The 25258-nt window shown below is 34.2% G+C and overlaps 1 long non-coding RNA gene across 1 annotated transcript in view; it reads right to left on the bottom strand.

The window, feature by feature from the left end:
- Positions 1 to 25258, bottom strand: part of LOC144280927 (uncharacterized) — a 764680-nt gene that overhangs the window by 198028 nt on the left and 541394 nt on the right. The window contains exons 8-9 of the long non-coding RNA XR_013349369.1: positions 8406 to 8432; positions 4669 to 4784 (exon numbers count right to left, since the gene is read on the bottom strand). This is a non-coding gene — a long non-coding RNA (uncharacterized LOC144280927). The remainder of the gene's footprint in view (positions 1 to 4668; positions 4785 to 8405; positions 8433 to 25258) is intronic.

The following is a 25258-nucleotide window of genomic DNA, read 5'->3' as shown; positions in this document are numbered from 1 at the left end:
AGTTGGCCTTTGTCTTCTTTCTGAGATGAACATTGAATAATACAACCAATTGTCATTTTGCTCCTCTGTCCTATCCTCTTCAGATGGGACTCCACCTCAACTTCTAAACTTGTTTTAATAACTACTTCAAAGATTCTTCACATTCCTCCCCCTCTCAACTTTCTTCCCTCAATCCTACCAGACATCTTTGCCTAATATATCACAGATTAAGTCTTTTATGGGCTGTCTCATAGTCTCATTAGGCTTTATCTTGAAATGGTCCTTTATCCATCTATTACCTTATTGTATAAGAGCTTAATTCATCTCATTTTTTTCCTGAGGCTGATTTTCTTCACTGATCTTACTCTTTTGAATGTTTCTAAGATTTTACTCAGTGCTGAGGATTTCAAAATTCTGTCCTCATTTGGAGCTATATACTGATTATATATTTCCTCAAATGTTCCATAAGCACCTCAGAATTGGCCTAAAATTTATTCATGTGCCAGAGTGGTCTATCCTGATCATTGCTATCAAGCCACAACCTGAGTTCATCCTAATGACATCTCTTGCCCACATCTCTTACATCCAAGCAGACAGTAGACCTGAATCTACTATTTAACATATCCATTCCTGCTTCCTCTCCTTACTGCTTTTAGACCTTGTTCTGACCTCAGCAGTCTTTCACAACTCATTCCCAAAGACAACTTATCCTCCATATTCTCACCAAAGTGTGCGTGCGTATGTGTGTGTGTGTGTGTGTGCGTGTGCACACCACTGCTTGAAACTCTCGGATAAATGTCCATTACCTTCAGGATAAATAAAAACTTCATGATTTAGTCCTCTACTGTATTTCTCATCTAGTACCTTTCTCTTGTTCACCATGTTTTAGTTATAACAAATTACCAAAAACACCGCAGTTTCATATTTACCTGCTTTTGTAGGCATCAACTCTCTGCAGTAATATTCTCCCCATCCTGTTTTTTCAAGCATCACTATCCTTTACTTTTCTTCATTCTCTTAGTTAGACTTACTTACACGCCCTTTATTCAGACAGATCGTCATTGTAATAATTTCTACATTACATTTTATATTCTGTTTTCCCATTAGAATACAAGCTCCCCAAGAATGCAAGTATATTTCAATCATTTCAACTAGTGGCCAACAGTATAAGAAATATTTAATAAATATTTATTGATAAATAAATAAATCAGTAAACATCTCCATTGCTGGGTTTGGAGATGGAAGGGGCCATGTGGCAAAGAAGACTGGCAATCTCTAGGAGCTAAGAGTAACCTTGGGCTGACTGGAGCAAGGAAATAGGAACATCTTACAATCACAAGAAACTAATTTCATCTACAAGAACCTGAATTTGAAAGAGAATCCTAAAATCCAGATGAGAAAATGACCTGGCTATGACTTGGTATTAGCCTTGCAGATTTTGAGCAGAGGACCCAGATAAACCTACCTGTACTTCTGACCTACAGAACTAGGAGATAATAAGTGGGTATTGTTTTCAGCTGTGAATTTTATGGTAAGTAATTTCTCACACAGCAATACAGAACTAACACAGGCTCTTTTCAAGATGGGTGTTAACTCTCCTGTAACAAGTTCTACAATGTTTCCAGAATGTGTGAATATTTTTTTTTCCATTATCATTGCCACAAATTATCATTCAAGAACTTATCATCTCTCATGCAATGACTAAAAACCTACAATGGCCTTTCTATTAAAAATATTTTCTCATCTTACAATGTTCTCAGATAAGTACAGTTAGTCCCTCTTCTTTGGTCTCAGAACTTTTTAACAATTTTCATATCATATCATGATAATGTATGGCACTTATAAAGATGAGCCTGTGTTCCCATTCTCATAATAATTTTTCAACACCTTGAGGTTAGAGATTATCCATTTGGCAGGGTCCCTCAACAATGTAGCTGAGTTAATATGATTAACTATATGATGCCCAGTGCCCCATATTCCACTCCATTACCTTATTCAATATGTCCATTTTGATATGATGAAAGGAAGACAGAAATTGGAATTTTGCCTTCTTAGATAGCTGAGTTATCTATTTGGTATTTTTTGATCTAGAGCAGGTCACTTGACCTTTCTGATCTTTATTTAATTTCTTCATTTTTAGTTCCAAAAAAAAAGAAAAAACAAACATGAGATAACTTATAGGAAATAACTGAAAAAATCAGGTTTGATACTACTTACAATAGAAGTAGCTTTTTGTTACTTTAAACCTGTAGTTTGATTTTCCAAGAAAATTAATAAAAATTTCTGGGGAAATAGGAATAAGTAGCAAAATAGGGACAAGGTACGATTGAAAGAGATTAGCAAAATGGGATAAGGTACAACTGAAAGAGATTAGCAACTATACAACAGAAATAATTTCATGAACTAGATGGATGTAGTGCTATCTGGTGATGTCTCAAGTTAAAAAGTTATGTTTAACTATAAATTAAGTAATACTTCTATCTACCACCGCTGTTAACATCACCTAGACAGCCTGCACTCAAAATATTTGCTACTGAAAAATTTGTATCCAGGTCATGAAGACATCAGCTAGTTTAGTCTACCCTTTAGCCTAAAATAAAATGTAAATCTATCAAATACAGTTGAAAGAAAAAATGCGAACATTTTTAGGTAAAATGACTAGTGGGAAGGGAGAACATACTATATGGTTATTAACAGATTTTTTAAATAAAATTAAGTGGAAATCCAGTTAAAATAGTTTCTGTTTTTGGCATAATACTACTGTTATGTTGATTTTAACATAAATACAAATGTTGAAAGAGTTTCTCTAAGCCACTCTTTACCCTAAACAACCTTCCACTTTGCTTATCAATATCATATTTATCAGTGAGTTATCAAAGAGTATAAATAATTATCATGTATTTCACAAACCTGCACTAATCTGAATGAAGAATTAAATGCCTTATGTCATTTTACTCATTTAAAAAATCCTTATAGAAAGTTGCCTTTCATTCCCCTTTTTTGAAAGCACTGAAATGTTTTTCCATTCATCTAAAAAGAATATGACAACTTCAAAGTCTATTCCAGTTTATTAACAGGGAGTTCATCTCAAAAAAAAGGCTGCTTTTCCTCTGTTCTTTGGAGAAAAACCTCTACCTTTAAAAAACAACAGAAGAAAACTCTATCAATTTATAGAAACATTACGTGCCATCAACTTCATTGAAAATTAGAATTATCTAAAAAACCTAAGTGAAACTGCCAGATATTAATAAGACCTCTTAGGCCCAGAGCTATATAAATTCAACAGATATTTTTCTAGAAACACTTTGAAATAAATTTATAAATATAAACTTCAAAATAATCCTAGGAGGTAATGAAAAAGTTTTTACCTAAATCTGCTTTGCTTGTTGAAATAATAATACAGACTAGCAAAGTGACCTGTGTTATTTGTTATGCTCTACAGAACAAAGCATAAGAGACTTTTTATACCAATAGGAAAAAAGCCTCAAAAAATTTTGGTTAATTAGTAACTTACCTAAGTCCCTAATGGTATCCAGAGTACCTAAGTCTTCAATGTTTCTGTAACACTATACTTGTCCTGTAAAAGCTATGTACCTTTGGGAAGTTCTGGGTTTGTCCCATCCCAATCCTTCACCCAGACCCTGAACTTCATTATAACCTGAGGAAAGAAAATCTGCTCCCCAAATCTTTAGGAGCCACAATGACTTCACTAAATGTTTCATAAAACAAAAAGAGATGGTTATTTTGCACACTAAATAGCAAATGATTTAATGGATACTCATCAAATATTTCTCTTCTCTCAAAAACTCTTTCTTTTTTTTTAAATTTATTTATGATAGTCACACACAGAGAGAGAGAGAGAGAGAGAGAGAGAGGCAGAGACATAGGCAGAGGGAGAAGCAGGCTCCATGCACCGGGAGCCCGATGTGGGATTTGATCCGGGATCTTCAGGATCGCACCCTGGGCCAAAGGCAGGCGCTAAACCGCTGCACCACCTAGGGATCCCAAAAACTCTTTCTTTATATTTCCCATCTCCTTGACCCCATCCCAATAGTTCTTGTCCTCTGCTAGTCTCTCCCTTCTCTTTTCTGAAAGAAAAGCATCCCTTTCTTTTTAACACAGCAATTCCACCAGGTTCTCATAATCCAAGGTTCTAGAAGACTGCATGTTTCTTAGCCTCTTGCTAGAATTATCAAAGCATTCATCAAACAAATTAGGACTTCTGTCAAGGCAAGACTGAAATTCTTATAAAAATTAGATTCTTAAAAATGACCTTCCATATTGATATGTACATTTGATTTCACCACTACAGGGCATCCATAAGATCAAGCAGTGTTTTTTTTTCAGTTTTAGTATATAATCCAAATAACCATAAACCATCCAGATAACGACATTCCATAAAGTTCAAATGAATTGTTTCATCGCACTGCATACAAATAAGCATGTGTCTTGGTTACAGTAAACTTATACATGTGGAAGCCTTAATGTTTTGGAGATATATGACCAAGTAAATACTTATTTTGATGACTGATAATTGAACTTTATTTCTTAGTAAAGATAAGTATCTATTCTGATTAGGACTGCAATAATTCATTTTGAAGAATAAAATAATGACAAGGTGGGCAGTTTCTTTTTAGATTCTCTTCTCACTCCTATACTGTTGTCTTTTATACTAAATTCACTACTCACCAATTTCCTCATTAACTATACTTTATACTGGGATGACAGATGAGGGAGAAGCCATAGTCCTGGACTCAAGATTCATCCACACTTAAAAAGGGGATAAGCATACAACTCAGGTCATCCTGCATGCAAATATATGTGAAATCATTTATATAAAAACATATTAATTTAAATATCGCATAGACAGGAATAAATTATAAGTCCTCTTCTCTATCTTTGCTTTTTATATAGGCAACCTTACCCAAATCCATAACTTTAATAAAAGCTATATGCTAATAACTCAAATAGATATTCCTGAAACTCCAGATATTATCTCATTGTCTATCATGAAAATATCAGTGGATAGGAAGAACACAGGAAAAATAAAATGGCTGAATCAAAAGAAATATATTAGAATGGGGAAAATACGGCAGCCTGGGTGGCTCAGCGGTTTAGCGCCACCTTCAGCCCAGGGCGTGATCCTAGAGTCCCGGGATTGAGTCCCATGTCTGGCTCTCTGCCTGGAGCCTGCTTCTCCCTCTGCCTATGTCTCTGCCTCTCTCTCTCTTTATCTCTCATGAATAAATAAATAAAATCTTAAAAAAAAGAATGGGGAAAATAGGTAAAATATATATGGTTAAAGAATATTCTTGAGACAATTACTTCAGATATGATGGACTAAGAAGGACCAGATTTAATTTCTTGCCTGAATTAACCAAAAATCATGACAAAATATATAAAATGAGACACACTGAACATTAGTAAATGAAGTGCAGTGATCACAGACAGATGGTGGGAAACAAACAAGGTGAGGCTTACAAGGACATAAGCTTTCTGCTTTGAGAGAGTTTCTGGGTTCAGTAGAAGGAAGAGGTATCTATCAAACCTTATGAGTTGAAAAGACAGAGCTGAGAGTGAAAGGAGACAAATGCAGCTAGAATTTTCAGGACAGGAAATCAGAGAAGAGAGAACTGCACAAAGAAGGAATGCTGGAGATGTGTAGAAGTTCCCATCAGGTATTCAGCAGAGTGCTGACCTGCACACGGAAATGAAACTACCTGAGGTCAAGGAAAGAGCCATTTGAAAAGACTAGGGGGAAGAGTGTCTGCTTATCCCATAAAGCTGAGAACAGTGCCTACCCCTGCCAGCCAGAAGAGAAAGCTTGTTATTCATGGAAGTTCAGGTAGAGTATTCAGAAAGGGATGAGTAAGTCATGGGATAAAAGACACAGCTTAAAGAATACAGTCCATTGTAATAGCATTGTATGGTGACAGATGGTAGCTACACTTGTGGTGAACATAGCATAATGTATAAACTTGTCAGATCACTATGTTGCACACCTGAAACTAATGGAAATTGTGTGTCAACTATACTCAAATAAAAATATTAATTAAAAAAGAGTAAATGAAGATTATTTTATTATAGAATAATACTTAATAGACATGCACAGAATGTGAGAAACTATATTATTCAGAAAGAAAGAAAAAGAAAGGGCTTGTTTCACGAATGTGTAGTAATAAGCAGAAATATCTTTCCTTCTGATTTTATATAAGGGAAATACTCAATTAGAGATAATATCAAAAGCATGATCCATAAAAGAACAAAATTATAGACTAGACTTCATCAAAATTTAAAATTCCTACTCTTTGAAAGAAAATGTTAAGAGAATGGAAAGACAAGCCATATACTGGGAGAAAATATTTGCAAATCATATATCTGATAAAGAACTCATGTCCAAAATATTTTCAAAAAACATTCAAAATTTAATAATAAAAAATAATAAAATAGGGCCATAAGACCTGAAGTGATACTTCTTCATGAGCAAACATGGATAACAAGCAGACAGAAAGATGTTCTATGTCACTAGGGAAATGCAAATTAAACATATAATGATGCACTGTTACCTACCTAACCAAATGGCTGAAATTTAAAAAGACAGGAACAGTGTTGTCGAGGATGTGGAGAAACTTGAACTCTGATACGTTACTAGGGGAATGAAGATGACACAATCACTTTGGGAAACAATGTAGCAGTTCTTTTTTTTTTTTTTTAAGATTTTATTTATTTATTCATGAGAGACACACAGAGAGAGAGGCAGAGGGAGAAGCAGGCTCCATGCAGGGAGCCCATTGTAGGACTTGATCCTGGGACCCCAGGATCACATCCTGAGCCAAAGGCAAACACTCAACCACTGGGCCACCCAGGTGTCCCTGTAGCAGTTCTTAAAATATTAAACATATACTTACCAACAGACTCAGCCATTTCACTTCTAGATATTTATCCAAGATAAATAAAAGCATCTGTTCATATAAAGACTTCAATGCAAATGTTTACAACCGATTTATTTGGAATACAAAGAATTGGAAACAAGCCAAATATTCATCAACAGGTAAATGATAAACGAATTATGGTATATCCATACCATGAAGTACTCCTTGGCAATAAAAGTGAATAAATTTTTGAAACATGACAATATGAATGAATCTCAAAATAATTATACGTTAATAGTGTATGTGACAACTATTATATTATAAAACCAGGCCAAAAATACTACATACTATTTGATTCCTTCCAGTTATATAAAATTCTGGAAAACACAAATGAATTTATAGTAACAGAAAGCAACTGGTATAGTTGCCAGAGGTTCAGGCAGTTGGAAGGGTGAGAATGACATGAAGGAGAGATGAACAAGTAGCACACTGGCACTTTGAAGAGTTATGGATAGTTATTATCTTCATTCTGTTGGTAGTTTCACATTTTAAATATGTGCATTTATTATAAGTCAATTATACCTTAATAAAGCAAAATAAATATGAATATATGGAGCTCGGTGGGTATTAATGCAATTGGTATATGGTGGTCTTGGTGATCTCCAAATTTTAAGCCTGTGTTTAGGACAGTGCTCTACTGCAGAGGTGTCACTTGGAGAGGTACAACAAAGACTTTTGTGAATAATCTACTAAAAGACACGGGAAATTTTTTATATTTTTAATTTTCTTAATTTTAAAATTTTCTATTTTTCTATTTCTCTGTTCTTCCCATTTGACTTTGCCTCTTCATCAAAGTCAACGCTGGTTTATTAGGGAGTAAGAGGATCTATTTTGGAAAAAAAAATCTTCCCTGTTTTGAAATATGAACATATGGAATTAGTGGAAAGGATCATTTTGTTTATTTCTAAGAAGAGAAAAAAGTCTCTTAGCTTCCTTCTTGCAGTTGGTTCTCATTATAATGCACAATCTTCCAAAGTATCTTAAACTATCTGAAATCAGTTTAATTTTTCTATGAGAATAAGTTAAGTCAATATGTTCCTCTTATTATTTCAGGAAGTTTCTAATTCATAGAAAAATGAACATTTTCTGGTCATATTCCTCTGGAATATTTTAGTTTTATTATGTTATTGTGTCATCACTTTTTTACATGATTTTCATGCAAAAAGTACTAACATTATTTGAAATAAGAAAAATAATAAATCTAAAAGAGATTGAAATAGCTGCTTGTGCTAGAGTTTTGAGATGGTAAATCTGATCTGCTCTGGGACCTTCTTCCTGGCAACAAATTCTGGCACTCTTGACTCAAAATCTGAAACTCTGCAATTTTAAACCTGATTCTGACATATCCATTGACACATTAGATATCTTAGTTTCATCAATTTATTCACTCGTGTATAGTTGTTCTTTTACTCAGAGTCAATGGATAACCCATTATACCCAAAATATTATAACAGAATCCATAAACAGTTAAAAGGTGAAAGTTCCAGTGCTTACCCTTAGGGAGTCTCAGGTCTTGTTCGCCTATATAAGACAAATGGTAAAGAAGAAAAGCAAGTATGTGAAATTACTACCCAAATGATTATATAGTTTTATAACTACATAATTATAAAAACAAAAACCTAGAAATGTAAGTAAAAAAGGACATATATGAATCATAGAATAAACTTACGGTATAGTTACTTGTATCAGCCAGCCTTGAAGATGGCTTCCAATAATCCCCTCCCACACTTATATTAGATAAGACTGATCTATGTAAAGAATATGATATTGCAAAAATGATGAGGAGATGTCATCTGAGGCTAGGTAGAAAAAGCACATGGCTTCTGTCCTTGGAGTATCTGTCTACAGGATGTTAGATGCCATGTTGTGAATACACTTAAGTAGCCAAATGTAGTGGCCCACGTGGCGATTAATTAAGGCCTCCTACTAAAAGCCAACACCATCTTGACAAGTCACACATGAGCAAGCCATCTTGGAAATAGATTCTTTGGTACTAGATTAACCTTCAGGTGACTGCAGTTATGACCAGTATCAAAACTGCGAACTGATAGAAGACCCTGAACCAGGACTACTCAACTAAGCTACTCTCAAATTCCTAAACCACAGAACCTAATGAACATAATAAATAATAGTGCTATTTTAAGCCACTTGAGGAGGATTAGCTATATAGCAATGAAGTTAGACATGGCTTGGAACCAAGAGCTGGCTCTGTTATCTGTGAGCATGGTCAAGTTACTTAACCGTGGTCTAAGCCTTATTTTACTCAAATGTGAAATAGAAGTGTTATTCAATTATGAATATTTTATTATGTCACTGTGATAAATAAATATGACAAAAAGTATTTTAAAAGTAAGAATTTTGTAAAGCTTAAAATATCATGATTATCACTATTTCCTTTCTTTATATAGGAATTCAACATTTTCTAACTGATAACTCTTTTATTTCCTGATTTGATTAGGGAAGCATTGTCTATGAAGTGCTCTAAACTCCATAGAGGAAATGTGGCTAGCAGAGCAAGTCTTGGGGAAGATAACTTCATACAAGTGTGTGTCAGGTGTAATGTTAAGGGATTGATGGGGTTGTAACAAAGAACAAATAACACAACCTGTTACTATAAGAGAATTTGAAAAACCGGGAGAGAATAAACACGAGGAAAAGATCTATCCTCCTTCAATACTTTGAAGATTCTGGGGGTTATAAAATTGGCTTCTTATTGGTTCTGCAGCCACAATTCCATTTATCCAGTTTCTTACTTCCTGGTCTTCTGCTACTTATTTTCTCTTTCTTCCTCTGCACAAAGGAAGAAAGTCACATTTGACAGGAATTCCTTTATAGTTAAATGTTTCTGCACTTATCTTAATATAAAGCCTTATAATTATCTTATCCGTAAAAGTGAGTTTTGTTTTTTTAAAGTGAAAAATCATTTTGTGATTCCTCTTAGAGAAGTATTTGAGTCCTTACCATGTTTTTCTTTCTTTCTTTGAAGCATGTCTAGAGGTTCTACAATATGTATGGATTTCTTCTCTTCTGTTTCTATAGGCTTTTCTTTTCTAATCTTTGTCAGTATCTTCTAGGTCCTCATTTGCATCTAGAAATCATAGGACTAAAAATGTTGCTCAGCTATGCTCTAATTGCTATTGTCCTCTTGATTAAATGTCGTGTCAGATAACAGAATTGGCGAAACTCAATTTTTATGTATTATGTGTGGTATAAATAATCTCTGCACATACAGTTGTTATATAAATGTGAGACTACTACTTGGAAAAATGGTACCTGTTTTTGTTTGTGTAAAGAATAAAAAATGTTGTGCTTATTAACACTGTTGCTTTTTCAGTTTCTGGACCTCCATCAACTTTCTATCTCCTTTGGAATCTGTGAAGAGAATTAACTCATTAACTCATAAATATATGTCATCCCTCTGTACTCAATGGTCTACAAATTTCCAAGATTAATCTTTCATGTTTTCTTCTTGATGACCTGGAGACTATGAATTGACAAGTCAAAATTAATTTGGCTTAGAAATTGGCATTAAAAATGTCTTCTCTTTTCATCTTACTGAAGATGTACCATCCCTATGTCACAGAAAGAGGATTTCGTACAAGGAGGCAGAGAAGGAAAAACAGGAAGTTAAAGACTTTTGTATTCAGGTTGGTCTCCCTCCCCTCCCTGCCCCCTTCTTTGATACGTAACAGGCCTTGCTGTGTCTGGGAGTATAGGAGGATGTTAAATGTGCAGTCTCATTGACTGCAGAAGAGTCAGGAAGGAGGGGTTTATTTTTGCTTTGCTTTGCCCTGTGTTCATTTTTCCTGTTGCATAAGCTTCTTATCTACATTAATTTTAGCCTCCAAAGATGTTTTGCATAACGCAGAATTATAATGTAGTGTCTAAAATAGTGCTGCAAACTATAGTTTCAAATACATTAGGAAGATGAATCATTTCCTTAACATGGGCCACTGTGTTATTTGAAATGATTACTTATGAGACCGAAGCAATACATAATTAAGCAGCATGTGACAAGCAAAAAAGAAATCAAGGAAATTCAGACAATAAATGCTTCTTCAATTCTTCATAGAGGATAGGAGAAATCTGCAGCTCCTTCTCATTTCCATTTTGAAATAAAGGGGTTTTGAGTACCATAACTATGTGTTCCAGTAATGAGTAGAAAGATCTGGGCCACAGAAATGAAAAAATGGGCTGAGGCCGATTTACATCACTTTGGACTATGAATCCTCTACAAATCTATTACTGGGTATACATTATTGTGTTGAATCTATTTTTCTATTTGAGTTTTGCTTCTCTTGCGTGTGTGTGCTTACATTTTTTTTACCCCTCTTGAAACAACTTCAAAATCAGAGTTTGTGCCAACTCTGAACAGCAAGAGGAAACGGAAAAGGGGTTAGCTATCTCTAATGCATTCAGGTTTATAAGAGTCTTAGATGTTTTCTCAGGGCTTTCACTCTTAACGGCTACACCAGTACCACCATGAATACTAATGACATGTAACAGAGAGCATCAATCATGGTCCATCCGGGCAAGGGACATAACTATGTACAAACTAATGGTCCCCCTGATTTAATGAAGCCTTCTTTAAAAAAAAAAAAAAAAAAAAAGACCTATTTGCATTCAAATTCAGATAAACTAACAGCATGTAAAGGAGGAAAATAATAGTTGCCATCTGAGTCTCAGAAACTAGGTTGCATATTTTTTTAAGGGCAGATACTGCTGCAGAGCACCACTGCCATCTTACTTTTCTTCCTAACCTATTTATTGTACCCCACCAAAATCCTGGGCGCACAATATTTACTGAACAAAGGTTGGAAGAAACATCATAGAAGAAATAGAAAGCAAGATGCTATAAAAGCTGGACTTAATAAGATTTATATCAGAAAATATTTTTACTTCAATCTTCAAGGTTTGCTGCCAGCCTATGGAGTTCAAATTATACTCTCTCAGGCTTAAACCTCATCTTTCTGCCATCTTCTCAGACTATGCATCTAATTTCTATTCCTCTTTTCTAATGATAAGTAAGTCTCAGGAGTTGTTTTGAAACTCATTAATTTTGGGGCCAAAAGTAATATAGGATAGTATTATTGCAAAGTGAAGCAATAGATCATTATCATAAAGAGACACCATCACAGTATCTACTTCCTTGGAATAAATGCATCAGTTTACAAACCTCACTTTGTAAGAAGCTCCTAATGAACCTTGAAAAACATGTCAACAGAAATCCCAACTAACAGCAAGTTGCAACATGTTATAGCACTAAAACAGAATATGTAATTTATTCTAGCATATAGTATTTCCCATAACCTGCTCAGGCCTCTTGCTATCTATTCAAGGCCTTCCTGAAACCACACTGTCACCATTAACTTTTTCAAACTCACTGCCAATTAAAGTGATTTTCAATGAATTAACATATCCACATTTGCTATGGTAATATATCTGATCATGAATGCAAAGATTGCTCAGGCCAAAAACCATGTGTAAATTTAGTTAATAATTTTTTTTCACATACAGGTGAGTCTTTGTCTATTTTTCTGTTTTTATTCTCATCAAATACAATTTAGATTAAGAGCTTCTACAAGAAATATAAATTTAGTTGTATTCTTAAATCTATCTGAGAGAGAAGGTACAGAGAAATATGTCACACTAGTCTGATTTTGCTGCAATAATGCTCTATGACAAACAAACACAAAATCTCAGTGGCATTCAACCATGAGAACGTTTTTCCACTATGTGTGTCAGTTAAGCATGGCATTACTTTGGTCTGTGCATCTACAGAGCTTCTGGACTTTGTTCCTCTTGGTCCATGCTGGAACCAAGGCTGAAAGGGTAGAAGGTACATGGGCTGCATTCCTCCCATTACAGAGATCTGGAGCTCCAAGAGAGGCAAGCCAAAACATGTGATGTCTCTTAAGGCTTAGACCCAGTATCTAAACACTGTCCCTGATACTCATGGTCCACTGGATAAATCATTTTTGAATAAGGGAAGAGACTACAGTAGATTTAGAATATTTTTTCAGTATACTTTCAACTTTTATGCCTCCCCTTTCCATGATAAGATTATATTTTCCTAATATAAAAATTAGCACTCCATGAGGTAGGAGGAAAATTAGTAGTTTGTTTATTCTGGGAATAGTATAAAGAAAGAATTAAGGAAGAGAAGCAATCAACTGTGTCAAATGCTACTGATGAGTAAGAGGAAAAAAAAAAAAACTGACCATCAGAAGTAAAAGACTGTAGGACATGAGGAACCTTTAAGTTTCAGTGAAGTGATGGAGTTAAAAGTTTGATTGGAATGGGTACTTAATTTTTGATGATGACAAATGTGAACAGCTAAACACCCTAACTAGAACATAATAATGTTATATAAGTAATGTTACATTTTATTTATAACATTATCATTTTATACTATTTGGTTGGATTTATACCTAACCAGAAACTACGACTTCTTGAGAATTACCCTCCACCTCAGCCCCTGAAAGTATGCCAGTTCTGGTGACAAAATTAGAGCATCTTGATATATATATATATATATATATATACATATTTTTTTCAGAGGCAGAGAGCACATACATGCATGCTAAGGGGGTGGGGGGAGAGGGAGGAGAGAAGGAGAGACTCTTAAGCAGGCTCCATGCCCAGCACAGAACCCAACATGGAGCTTGATCTCAGGACCTTAAAATCATGACTGGAGCTGAAATCAAGAGTCAACATTTAACCTACTGAGCCTCCCAAGCACCAATATATTTGTTTTTGAACTGAAAATGTCCTGACCCATTATGAAATCCTCAGATATCATCTCAGTATTACCTCCCTTGCTGAAGGGAGTCAACCAAAGTAAAATTTCCCATGCTTCATCTGTGGGGTGACTGTGAAATTGTAGACACATTACTCATAGCTTCATCCTGTTATCCACGATAGAGAAATGTAATAGGGTCCACTTAACTTTGGAAGTTGTCATTTGAAGTATGGAATCTCTGATTAAGCAATAAAGGAATGCACAAATTAATAGAATGTTTAAAATTGCCTTTGACTGAATTAATGATTAACATACCTCAGGCATGTTTGTAAACTGAAATAATTATGGCAAAAATTTTGCCAATGAATTGTAGGCCATTATCATTTCTGCAGGGGTAGGTATGTCTCTTTTCTATGCATGTGAACAAACTTTCAAAATACACAAAACTGTATTATAGTAACTTACGTTGATACCAGAGCCTCACATACTTTTGAAACTGAGGCTACATAGGCAATTGATTTGCCTTTGGACTAAATTTATTCTTAATTTTAGCTGAACTATATGTCCATTCATATTTTAAATGATATTTAGCATCTATTTAGATGACATGCTTTAGTAATTCAAATTAGCAAAAAGGGAGAATGTTAACACTTAAAAATCATATTCTCCACAAATTGCCCAATCTATGAAAAATGAATAGAGTCTGTTTGTTAAATGAAATGCTCATGGGTGCATATCTAGTAAGTGTTCTTTCTTTCTCTCTCTTTTTTTTTCCACTTGGGAAAGTCATGGAATTCAAGAGGAATGCACAAGTGGAATTTACTGTGTATGAATCCCCTACTCTTGTTACAAACATTAGTTTTTAAGTTATATGTTCGTTTCCACCATGGACTGTCCAGAGTTTTCATCAGACTTTTAAAGGGTCTATGATTTAAAAAATTAGCCAAAACTCCAACCTATGTTTCCAGCTTCTCAGAATAATGCACTGACAAAGTTAATCTGTTATTCATACAAGATCACATAATATCCTCTAGAAAAAGAATACCTGTCTATATGTTTTGGGAGATTGTTATTTGCAATTTATGTGCACTTGTTCTTTTCTAAAACATTTGTGCACCATTGTGTGGACAACATTCTTATTGGACTACTTCAGGTATAGTGACTCACAATTTGATGTGGAACTAAGAGCAGAAACAGCCCTAGATAATGATTAAAAATGAAAAATAACTGCCTTTAACTTGAACATAATTCTCTATTATGTTTTCTGAGTTCTATATATGACTTCTCAGATGAAATAAAACTAAAGGCAAATATAAAATATTTATAAGTATTTTCATTACAATTATATAAGAACCAGTCCATGAACAAAATTCAATTTCCATGTACTTACACCTCAAAATCAAATTACTCTCCTCTCATCTGTAGTTTTAAAATACTTATGGGAATTCTATTTTCATAGTTCTTTCAGATTGCCAGAATTACCAATGGCTATTAGATTTCTGGAGTATACACATTTGACTGCATGGGGGGATTTGGAACTTCCTAACACCAGACAAAAGAGAATGAAAGAAAATACAGGTTAATATCAAAGCAACTGTGTAGAACTCTAGTATATATCAGAGTGTTATCTACAATAGGAATCAAAGGGAGTTTGTCCCATGAAGCCAGAGCAACTAGTTTCTAGCAGAAGACACATGAAAAATTAGACTCATTTTTTTTTTTTTTACCAAGAGTACCATGGATCAAGGGTATGAAAAATTACACAAAAAATTTAATTGAGTAATTTTTGTATAATTAACAGGCTGCAATTAACAGGCTGCAACTAACAGGATCTGTGAATGAATGTCTTAGACTTAGCTATAATCACAAAAAAGGGAAAAAAAATTAAAAGTGGCTTAAACAATACAGAACTTCATTTCTTATGTAAAGTGAGTCAAAAGTATGCAGTTCAGGACTATTACAGCATTCTAGTGTTTATTAGTATTAAGGATTTGGGGGCACTCTAGATCCCATTACTAGGGAAATAGTTAAGTCACATATGATGAACACACACTAAACAACACAATCCAGAAGTCAAAAGGATTTGTAGACACAATATAAGTAAATCACAGAGAAAAAACCGTGGTGAATGAAAATGCAATAGGCAGAACAAGACCTATACTATATAAAAGTAAATATATAAAAGTTAACACTACATATTTTCAAGGTTACCTACATATTCAAAGGTTTATTAAAATGCCAACCTACAAAGCAGAAAAGTTGGTGGGGAATAAAGATAAAAAGAGAAGGATTACAAGTAGATGATTGATTGATAAATAGACAAAGAGACACTTTTAAGGAAACACATTTGTAGAATCTTATGACACAGAAATATATGAGTGACATTATACTGGATGGAACTCCTTGAAAACCAACAACATTCTAAAAGAAAGGGAATGAGTCTTCCAAGGAAGATGCAAAGAAGGAAAGTGAAAAATAAAGGGAATAGAGGCTCAATTATGAAATAAACTCAGATGAACCTACTTATAATTAACTAAATCTCTCTAAGCAAGAATATCTACATGAGCTTCAAATTCTTATAAATGAATATCTAAAAACAGGGGCATTTGAAGAATTGGTCAGAACTAAGATTTCTTTTTTTTTTAAATTAAGTTTTTACTTTAATTCCAGTTAGTTAACATACAGTGTTATATTAGTTTCAGGTGTACAATATAGTGATCCAATTCTAGAAACTGAGAGCATCCTCTATATTAGTCAAGGAAATGGGAACCTCGTTCCTACAACTCCAAAGAAATTAATTCTTACAACAAGAAGAATGAGCTTGGAAGGTGATTCTTTACCAGAACTTTTAGAAAATAATTCAGGCTGATCTATACTTTTATTTCAGTCTTGTGATTCCCTGGGCGCATAGCGAGTCAAGCTCTCTGTGCTTCTGACGTACAGACTGTGAGCTAATAAATGGGTGTTATTTGAAGTCACTAAGTTTTTTTTTTTTTTGAAGTTGACAGCAACTACTTTTTATTTTAGTTTATTTTTTTAATAATAAATTTATTTTTTATTGCTGTTCAATTTGCCAACATACAGAATAACACCCAGTGCTCATCCCGTCAAGTGCCCCCCTCAGTGCCTGCCACCCAGTCACCCCCACCCCCCGCCCTCCTCCCCTTCCACCACCCCTAGTTCGTTTCCCAGAGTTAGGAGTCTTTATGTTCTGTCTCCCTTTCTGATATTTCCTACCCAATTCTTCTCCTTTCCCTTCTATTCCGTTTCACTATTATTTATATTCCCCAAATGAATGAGAACATAAAATGTTTGTCTTTCTCCGATTGACTTATTTCACTCAGCATAATACCCTCCAGTTCCATCCACGTCGAAGCAAATGAAGTCACTAAGTTTGTGATGTTTTGGTATGCAGCAATAGAGATATAACACACCATTTATATCACTGCAACCTCACTGTGGATTTTTTTCAGGCAATGTGACAATATGCATCTGTATCCCACAAGTAAAAAAGAATTATATATCAAATTATCTATTTTAACTATCATTTTGAGTACAAAGGACATGGTGGCCCAAGTCCTTTCAATGAAAAATGAACTAATGTCTTAATATAGCATTCTTATGAAAAATAATGGACACTCATGAGCTTTCGGTTATTATGAATGTAAAAGTTCCCCAAATTGCCTAAAACAAGTATTTATTCCATTTGATTTTAATAAAACTCATTATTTTGAATGATAGATGATTTTTAAAAATTAACTTGAAAGTAACTCAGAAATTATTAAACATAAGCATAAATCATTAATTCACCAAAGGCAGCACTTTTGGTAAAACAAGGTATCAGCTCCAGTACTGACTATACAAGTATACTTACATCATTTTGGAGAAAAAGCATCTAATACTTCGGCCTCAGTTTTCTGATCTCTATAAGTTTAGACTAAATCAGCTCAAAGGTCCCTATGAATTAAATTTTGATATCTATATTGGAGAAGAACTGGCTAAAAGGTAAGGTATATTGTTGTAAACAAACAAAAAAAATAGTGTAGGGATCCCTGGGTGGCGCAGCGGTTTGGCGCCTGCCTTTGGCCCAGGGCACGATCCTGGAGACCCGGAATCGAATCCCACGTCGGGCTCCCGGTGCATGGAGCCTGCTTCTCCCTCTGCCTATGTTTCTGCCTCTCTCTCTCTCTCTCTCTCTCTGTGACTATCATAAATAAATTTTTAAAAATTAAAAAAAAATAGTGTAAACATAAAACATTGTAAATAATGTAGCATACTCAAAATGTTTATTGGAGCAACTTTTCCAAAGAAAACAATATATAATAATAACTGTTTTGAGCAAATGAGATTATATATGAGCACTGTAGAAAAAAATAATACTATATACATATGTCCATATACATCTATATTTACATGGCAGATTTCAAGGGATTATTCAAGTCACTTGCATTTTCAATTTCAGGTAAAAACTATTTGGGACACAACACAGAATGTAGGGATAAAAGATGGGGAGGGGGGGAAGGAGGTAAAAAATCAAAGGATAAAAATATGACCCTGCCCTGAGAATATCTAAAATTTCCTCAAATCAGAGAAAACAAATTCAGCCAAGTGAATAAGAAGAAAAGCCCAAGAAAGTAGTAAGAAAGAAATTAGGATGAAACACTCAATGAAAAGAAAGAGAGATGTGAATATTTTTCAAGAAAGAGAATGAGACATCTGGGAAATAGGAAAAGCTTGTTGGAATATAAATAATGGTCTAGATTATCATCCTTAGGAATGGATTTGCCAGACTTCAATGGCAATGGGAACACTATTTATTATAACTCTATCTCTCCTAGGCTAACTTTCTGGAAAATTTTGACATCGACAGATTTCCTTGAGCAAATAATAATAACTACCATATATCTGTCAACTTGGTGAAAACATCCAGTCAAAAATAGTCAATATAAAAATGAAATGCTTCTAGGTGAGCTGCTAAGAAAGAGTGAATTTTGCAGAAGCATAAACCTCAATTACCAGTTATCGGCAGAGTCTGCCTATTTTGAAGCACACTCAAGCATCTGTCAAGAAATCTGACATTAACCACTATTTTTCCAATAGGAGGAAAAAAAATACCTGTCACTCTACCACTTCTCAAAATTCTGCCTCAAGGGATCCCTGGGTGGCGCAGCGGTTTAGCGCCTGCCTTTGGCCCAGGGCGCGATCCTGGAGACCCGGGATCGAATCCCACGTCGGGCTCCCGGTACATGGAGCCTGCTTCTCCCTCTGCCTATGCCTCTGCCTCTCTCTCTCTCTCTCTCTCTCTCTCTCTCTCTCTCTGTGTGACTATCATAAATAAAAAATAAAAAATAAAATTCTGCCTCAAATCTGAGACGGGCTGCCCCTTCTTGAAAATAGCATTAGCCAACTTAAACCCCAAAGAAGGGAAATGGTTGATGGACGACAGCCTCTGAACTTATCTGATGCTTCTTAGAAGAAGAGCAAAATAAAACCTTTTTTTGTGGGAAGGATTTGCTAATTTCCATCTGCCCCATAACCTGCCAAGCATTACTGGTTTAACATACAAGTAATAGCCTCCAAAAGTGTCACATGCTGTGTACATAGCTATTACACAGATCAGGGACACAGAAATTTATATAAAAAGACAATAAAGTCACATTTTCCCTACCATCTACTGCCAACATGCTTCACTCAGCATTTTCATCTTCCTCCCCAGGATTCTTCACTGCAGTAGTGTGGAGTGGGGAAGACTTTTGGTGAAAAGCATAACTCCAAAGAAAACTCACTTTACATTATTTTTTAATAATTAAACTCTTTAAAAAATTCCTATCCTTTGTCACCGTAAACAATTTCCAATTTAAAAGTAACAGTAATTAAAACTAGAAAAGAAAAAAATACAAAAAAAAAAAAAAGACACATAAGGGTACAGAGTGAAAAACTTGCCTTTTGAGCCTCTTCAATTCTTTATTTCTTTCTCTAGACCCAAGTGGGATATTTCCAGATTTTGCAAACATACCATATGCTCCCAATTCCTTAATATTAAAAGCTGTCTCATCTTGCTTTATTTAAGATGATATTTATAGTTCCCTCTGTTCTATATGTGAGTTGTTAAGCATTTATCCATGATCATTAACATTTATTAAAATATTTCTACCAGGTTTCATATAGCAAATTCTATTCATGAGTTATTGCTCCAAACTACTACAAGTTAAAGCTGGGAATCAGAGGTGGGAGAAGGCATAGGAGGACTCTTCAATAATTTATTTTTCCCCCTGTTTTATGTGGTTCTTCATTAAATAATAATAACACTATCTAGATTTCCAGAACATGACAATGAACACAAAAGGAAGAAAGGATACACACTAGGACTAGCTTACTGGGAGACATGGTACAGTAGAACAAGATACTTGAGAGGTACCAACTTAAGGGAAGAAGACATGGCAATTACAAAAAGTGGACACTTGCAGGCTAACTTTTTTTAAAACAAAAAAATACATCTTTTACCTTGTAATCTTTTTCTTCTACAGGTTAATATTAAAATAAAAGTATATTTCCTAGGCTCCTTGGATGGCTTAGTCAATTGAGAGTCTGACTGTAGGTTTCCACTCAAGTCTGATCTCAAGGTCATGGGATCAAGCCCCATAGTGGGCTCTATACTCAGTGGGGGCTCTGCTTGAGATTCTCTTTCTCCCTCTGCCTCTCTCCAGCACCTGCATAAATGTGCACAGGAACACGTGTGTGCTCTCTCTCTCAAAAAAGAAAAGATAAATAAATCTTTAAAATAAAATAAAAGTGCATTTCCTGAGTGGAATGATAATCCTTAGGGGAATGTCAATCCAGGAGAATTTTGAAATGTTAAGCTCTTAAGATTTGCTAAAAATATTTCATTAAGTGAATAAATATTTCTTCTATAAATAGCTGACAATTTGAGTGTAATTCATAAGGCACATAATATATGTAGTAAAATAAATATGTTTTTATTACATAAAATTTTATTACATAAAATATGTAATATTTTTTCATGTACCTATGTTCCTTTTGGTTTGCAATTATACATAACCAAGGTGACAATTTGGTTAATAAACTTGTATTGGGAGATACAACAACTATTCCACTGATGTCAAAGTTGAGACTGTTCCCTGGCCATTCTGGGCTCTTTAGATCATTGAACCAATAAATGAAAGAATGAAATAATGAGGATAACTGGTTTTGATTATTAAAGGTAAAATGGATTGTCTAAAACACTGGGAATTCTTTGAGATGCTAATTATGTCCATATCAAATGATAAAAGTTAATGCAAAAATCAATGAAAAAACGGACGGTCACTGAAGATTCAGACCCTCACAAAAAGTAAAAAAAAAAATACTTTTAAATTGTCAAAACTGTAATATCTCCTTTAAAATTCTTTGGTAACATTTTTTTGCCATATGAATGGACCAAAATCTTGTAAGACTCTGGGTCTAAACTCTGCCTTCCTAGCAAACTTCATCTCATCACATGCCTTTTACCCTCTGCAGCACAGACATTCATCTCTTTCAGTTCTTCATAGATACACCACACTTACTCCCACCATAAGGCCTTTGTCAAGATGCTTCTCCAATACAGCCATCCTCCTACTCTAGTTAATTCTTGCTAATCCTGTAGCTCTCAGTTAAGTTACATTTCCTTAGGGAAGTCCTTCTTTAATCACTTCAAGTTTATTTGTAATATTTTTTCATGTACCTATGTTCCTTTTGGTTTGCAATTATACATAACCAAGGTGACAATTTGGTTAATATCTAGGAAAATAAAGTAAGCTTAATGAGAGTCCAGACATCTGTCTTTGGTCACCAATTTGTCCACAGCATCTAGCACAAAGTCTAACATCTAGTAGGTATTTAGTAATTATTTAATAAATAAATGTTTTTTTTTATGATCAAGTGACATATAAATGCTGAGTAGCTAAGAGGTAGAATGTTCTAGTGGAATGTTAATCTAGATTCTCAAACTCACATCCACTCCTCTATAGTCAGTATTGTGTTATTGCTGGGATTAGAATCTGCCAGCTACAGTTTTCACTTGTAAACTGGTTCCCTGTCAATAGCAAGAGTAAAGGATAATTGGAAACCAGGAGGATAGAAGAAGGGACTTTCCAATCCTGTTGGCTTTCTCAGCCAATGGAATAGCCATGCATTTCTGATATGGATATAGTCAACATTACTACGTGAGAACTTATGAAATGCCTTATTCTATGCATATTCCATATAATGTTTCTCATTACTGAAGAACTTATTTTACTGCAAAAGAGGCATAAAAATGGCCATGCACAGAATCATTGGTCTTACCCTATTACCCACCATCTGGAAGGAGCTGGCCTGAGCAAACAGTAAAAAGCAGCCTGTCAGAGACTCAGTTATAGTGGTGGTTGTGAAATAAATGCCGTGAAATGTTGGGGTGCTATTATACAGAATACAGATTATGTATTAGTGACCTATAGTGCTACTTCTTCCATACTATAATACACAAGTACAGGAATCAAAAAGAAGTGAAAGTGATTCTTCTTGCTAAGAATTATTATTATTAATTATTCTTCTTACATGATGTAAGAATTCATTCAGAAAATTTTTTCCTGACAGAGAAATTTTGGGTGCTCCTAGGTTAGGGTCTTACTAATCATGCAAGAAAAACTTGTATTGGGAGATACAACTATTCCACTGATGTCAAAGTTGAGACTGTTCCCTGGCCATTCTGGGCTCTTTAGATCATTGAACCAATAAATGAAAGAATGAAATAATGAGGATAACTGGTTTTGATTATTAAAGGTAAAATGGATTGTCTAAAACACTGGGAATTCTTTGAGATGCTAATTATGTCCATATCAAATGATAAAAGTTAATGCAAAAATCAATGAAAAAACGGACGGTCACTGAAGATTCCAAATCTTCCAGTTAATCACCAAGAACAGAATTGCCATAAAGTGAGGCACTGCCTTGAGGGAAAATGGAATGTCCAGTAGAATAAGAAAGGTTAAAATATCAACTAAAATTTTATAGCCATTTACAGAAAAAAAGGATTGTAGCAGCTCTACACATCATCTTCACTTGTTACATACATTTATATTTGTATATATTCAATTCCCTTTTTACTCCCTCTTTTATCATTGCAGATAAATGATATACAATGTTGGGAGTTAGTAATGTTACAATTTTTTCCTTAGCTTCTTGTATATCCCAGTACAACAGTATCTTAATAAGAAGAGTATTATTATTGTCCAGAGATGGAGACAGAGACTTTTGGAATTTTGTGTATGCCCTTTTAGGGGTGAAGGTGAGAGCATCTTTCTTTGTACAAAGGATAGCTAATTCTCGTTAGAGCATAAAGTTGTTCAAATGAGTAGCTGAGCTGAACAAGTTAAAAGGTGAGCTGCATCTGTTTTTAAGCTATTGTCTATGGTCCAAATATAATCTCCTGTCCTCTGCTCTGGGACATTGGGCTGGAACCGGTGGTGTACTGGAGCCAACACACACGAGCACACAAGAGCCAAATGTTAATTTTTTAGGGGTTTTGAAAGTGAGTTCTTAAATTGCCATTATTTATGATTAAAGTGTGCTAACTTTATATAAAATAAATTATAATATATATAAAGACAATACTCAAAACATATCACTTTACTACATTTTACTATTACTTTCTTTGAGATCATTTACATCACCTATATCAGTATTATATCTGAATAATATCATCACACTGTCATATAATGTTAATATCTTGAAATTAACTATGATGAAGTATTTATACCATCAATATAAGCAAGCTCTACAAATTTGGGCTTTCTCTTTTCTCCCAGAGCTAGTTGTTTAATTAAACATATTATCCACATACTACTGATTTGGCCTCTATTAATTATATTTTTCTTTTGTCAATTAACTACCTTATAGGTTTTGCTAATAGATGGCATCACCAAAGGGATATTGAAAGGCAGGAGGAGGAAAGAAAGAATTCCTTCCTTCCTATCTGATCACTGTTATTGTCAGAATAGTGCCAATAAAAGCAACTCACCCTGGAGGCAGTAGCTGGCTTTAGTCTTCAGCTTCTTTTAACATCCCCATACTGAATTCCAAAGAATAACAGTTTGAATTCTTAGTGGTGGAATGAGAAGATATGCCCAACTCCCATTCAGTTTTTTACCTTTGAACCAACCATTCAGGAAAAGATCCAGCCTATTTTGACAGTGCTTATCTAAACTAGATTCTATTTAATTCATAAATTATATATTTATATTAATTATATTTGATACGTGATAATGATGGAAGTTACATGCTAAAAATACTCAAGCCACAAATTTTCCAACTATTCTTGGTCCTCAACATGTTACTCTCCTTTCTCTTCCTGAGACTAGTTAAAATACACAGACTTATCCTATTTAGAGTTAATCACAATTAATACTCATCCCTTGACTTATCTATTGTCCTCATGTTTCAAACAGAGCCCGTGGACCCTCTCCTTCATTTACTTGAAACAATATTTTTAAAGTAATTAAAACAGTTTATCAACACTAAGGGAGTTATGTAAATGTTTAATAACCATTTTTCCATTAGTGAATCTTTTAAATTACTGATAATTGGATCATACACCCACACAGTGACATAGTCACATCATTCTTATTATGAAGTATAATACTGAAAGTTGGGCCAGATGGTTTTGTTTTGTTTTGTTTCCCTTTTTTTAAACTAAGTTTCATACTTAGAGGGGACTTCATGTACTCTTACATGACCCCATTTATTTGTTAAACAACAACACAAAGTTAAAATTAACAATGAACATTTATTTTTGTTTCATGTAATGCCTTACTCATATAATACCAATCTATAATTTATCATGCTACATTGTCTTTCAGTGACAGTATGTTTGTATGTATAAAGCCAATGAATGTAAGTAGAATTTTCTTGTTTTTTTTATATTGCTAACATTTAGTATATTTAGTGATCATTTATTTAGTTAGAAGCACAAGTAGTAGTGGCTAAATTTTCATATTTTAAAAATTATTATGTTAAATATAAATAAAAGTTTCATGTTTTTAAAGGAACTACTGTTATATATAAATATATTCTTTACTAATATAAAAAATGTCCAGTTTTCAGCAATGTCTTGGACTTGTAAATACATAATGGAATCCACTCTTGTTTTCCTCATACTTGATTTTATAGCAATTATTTTCCAGTTTCTGAAATGTAGAGCTTTATTTATGTGATGGAAGACTCACTGGTATTAGGATAATTTAGCATCCACACTCTGCCTTGAAAAGGTTCTGATATAAAATTATGCCATATACACAAACACTGAGTAAGTAAGTCACTGAGATTTTAACTCTGAAGAAAATAATGGCTTGTTACCTGTAGTTCATGTAGATCAGGACAGGGCTGGTTACATGCTGTAACTGATTTAAGAGGAGACTCTAAAATCAAGAAGTTTTAATAATGTCATCTCATGTATTATGTTAAGAAACATGTGGAGTTGCTGGGAAATGGAATTAAACTCCTTAATTAAATAATCTAGTGACCTGGTCTATTTGTATGTAGCCAAGATAGCCAGATATTCCCTGGGCATATCAAGTTAACTTGGTCT

Source organism: Canis aureus, chromosome 12 (genome assembly GCF_053574225.1).
Source record: "Canis aureus isolate CA01 chromosome 12, VMU_Caureus_v.1.0, whole genome shotgun sequence".
NCBI classification, from domain to species: domain Eukaryota; kingdom Metazoa; phylum Chordata; class Mammalia; order Carnivora; family Canidae; genus Canis; species Canis aureus.
The sequence above is the reverse complement of the archived record's forward strand: the minus strand, read 5'-3'. Positions and strand labels throughout refer to the sequence as shown.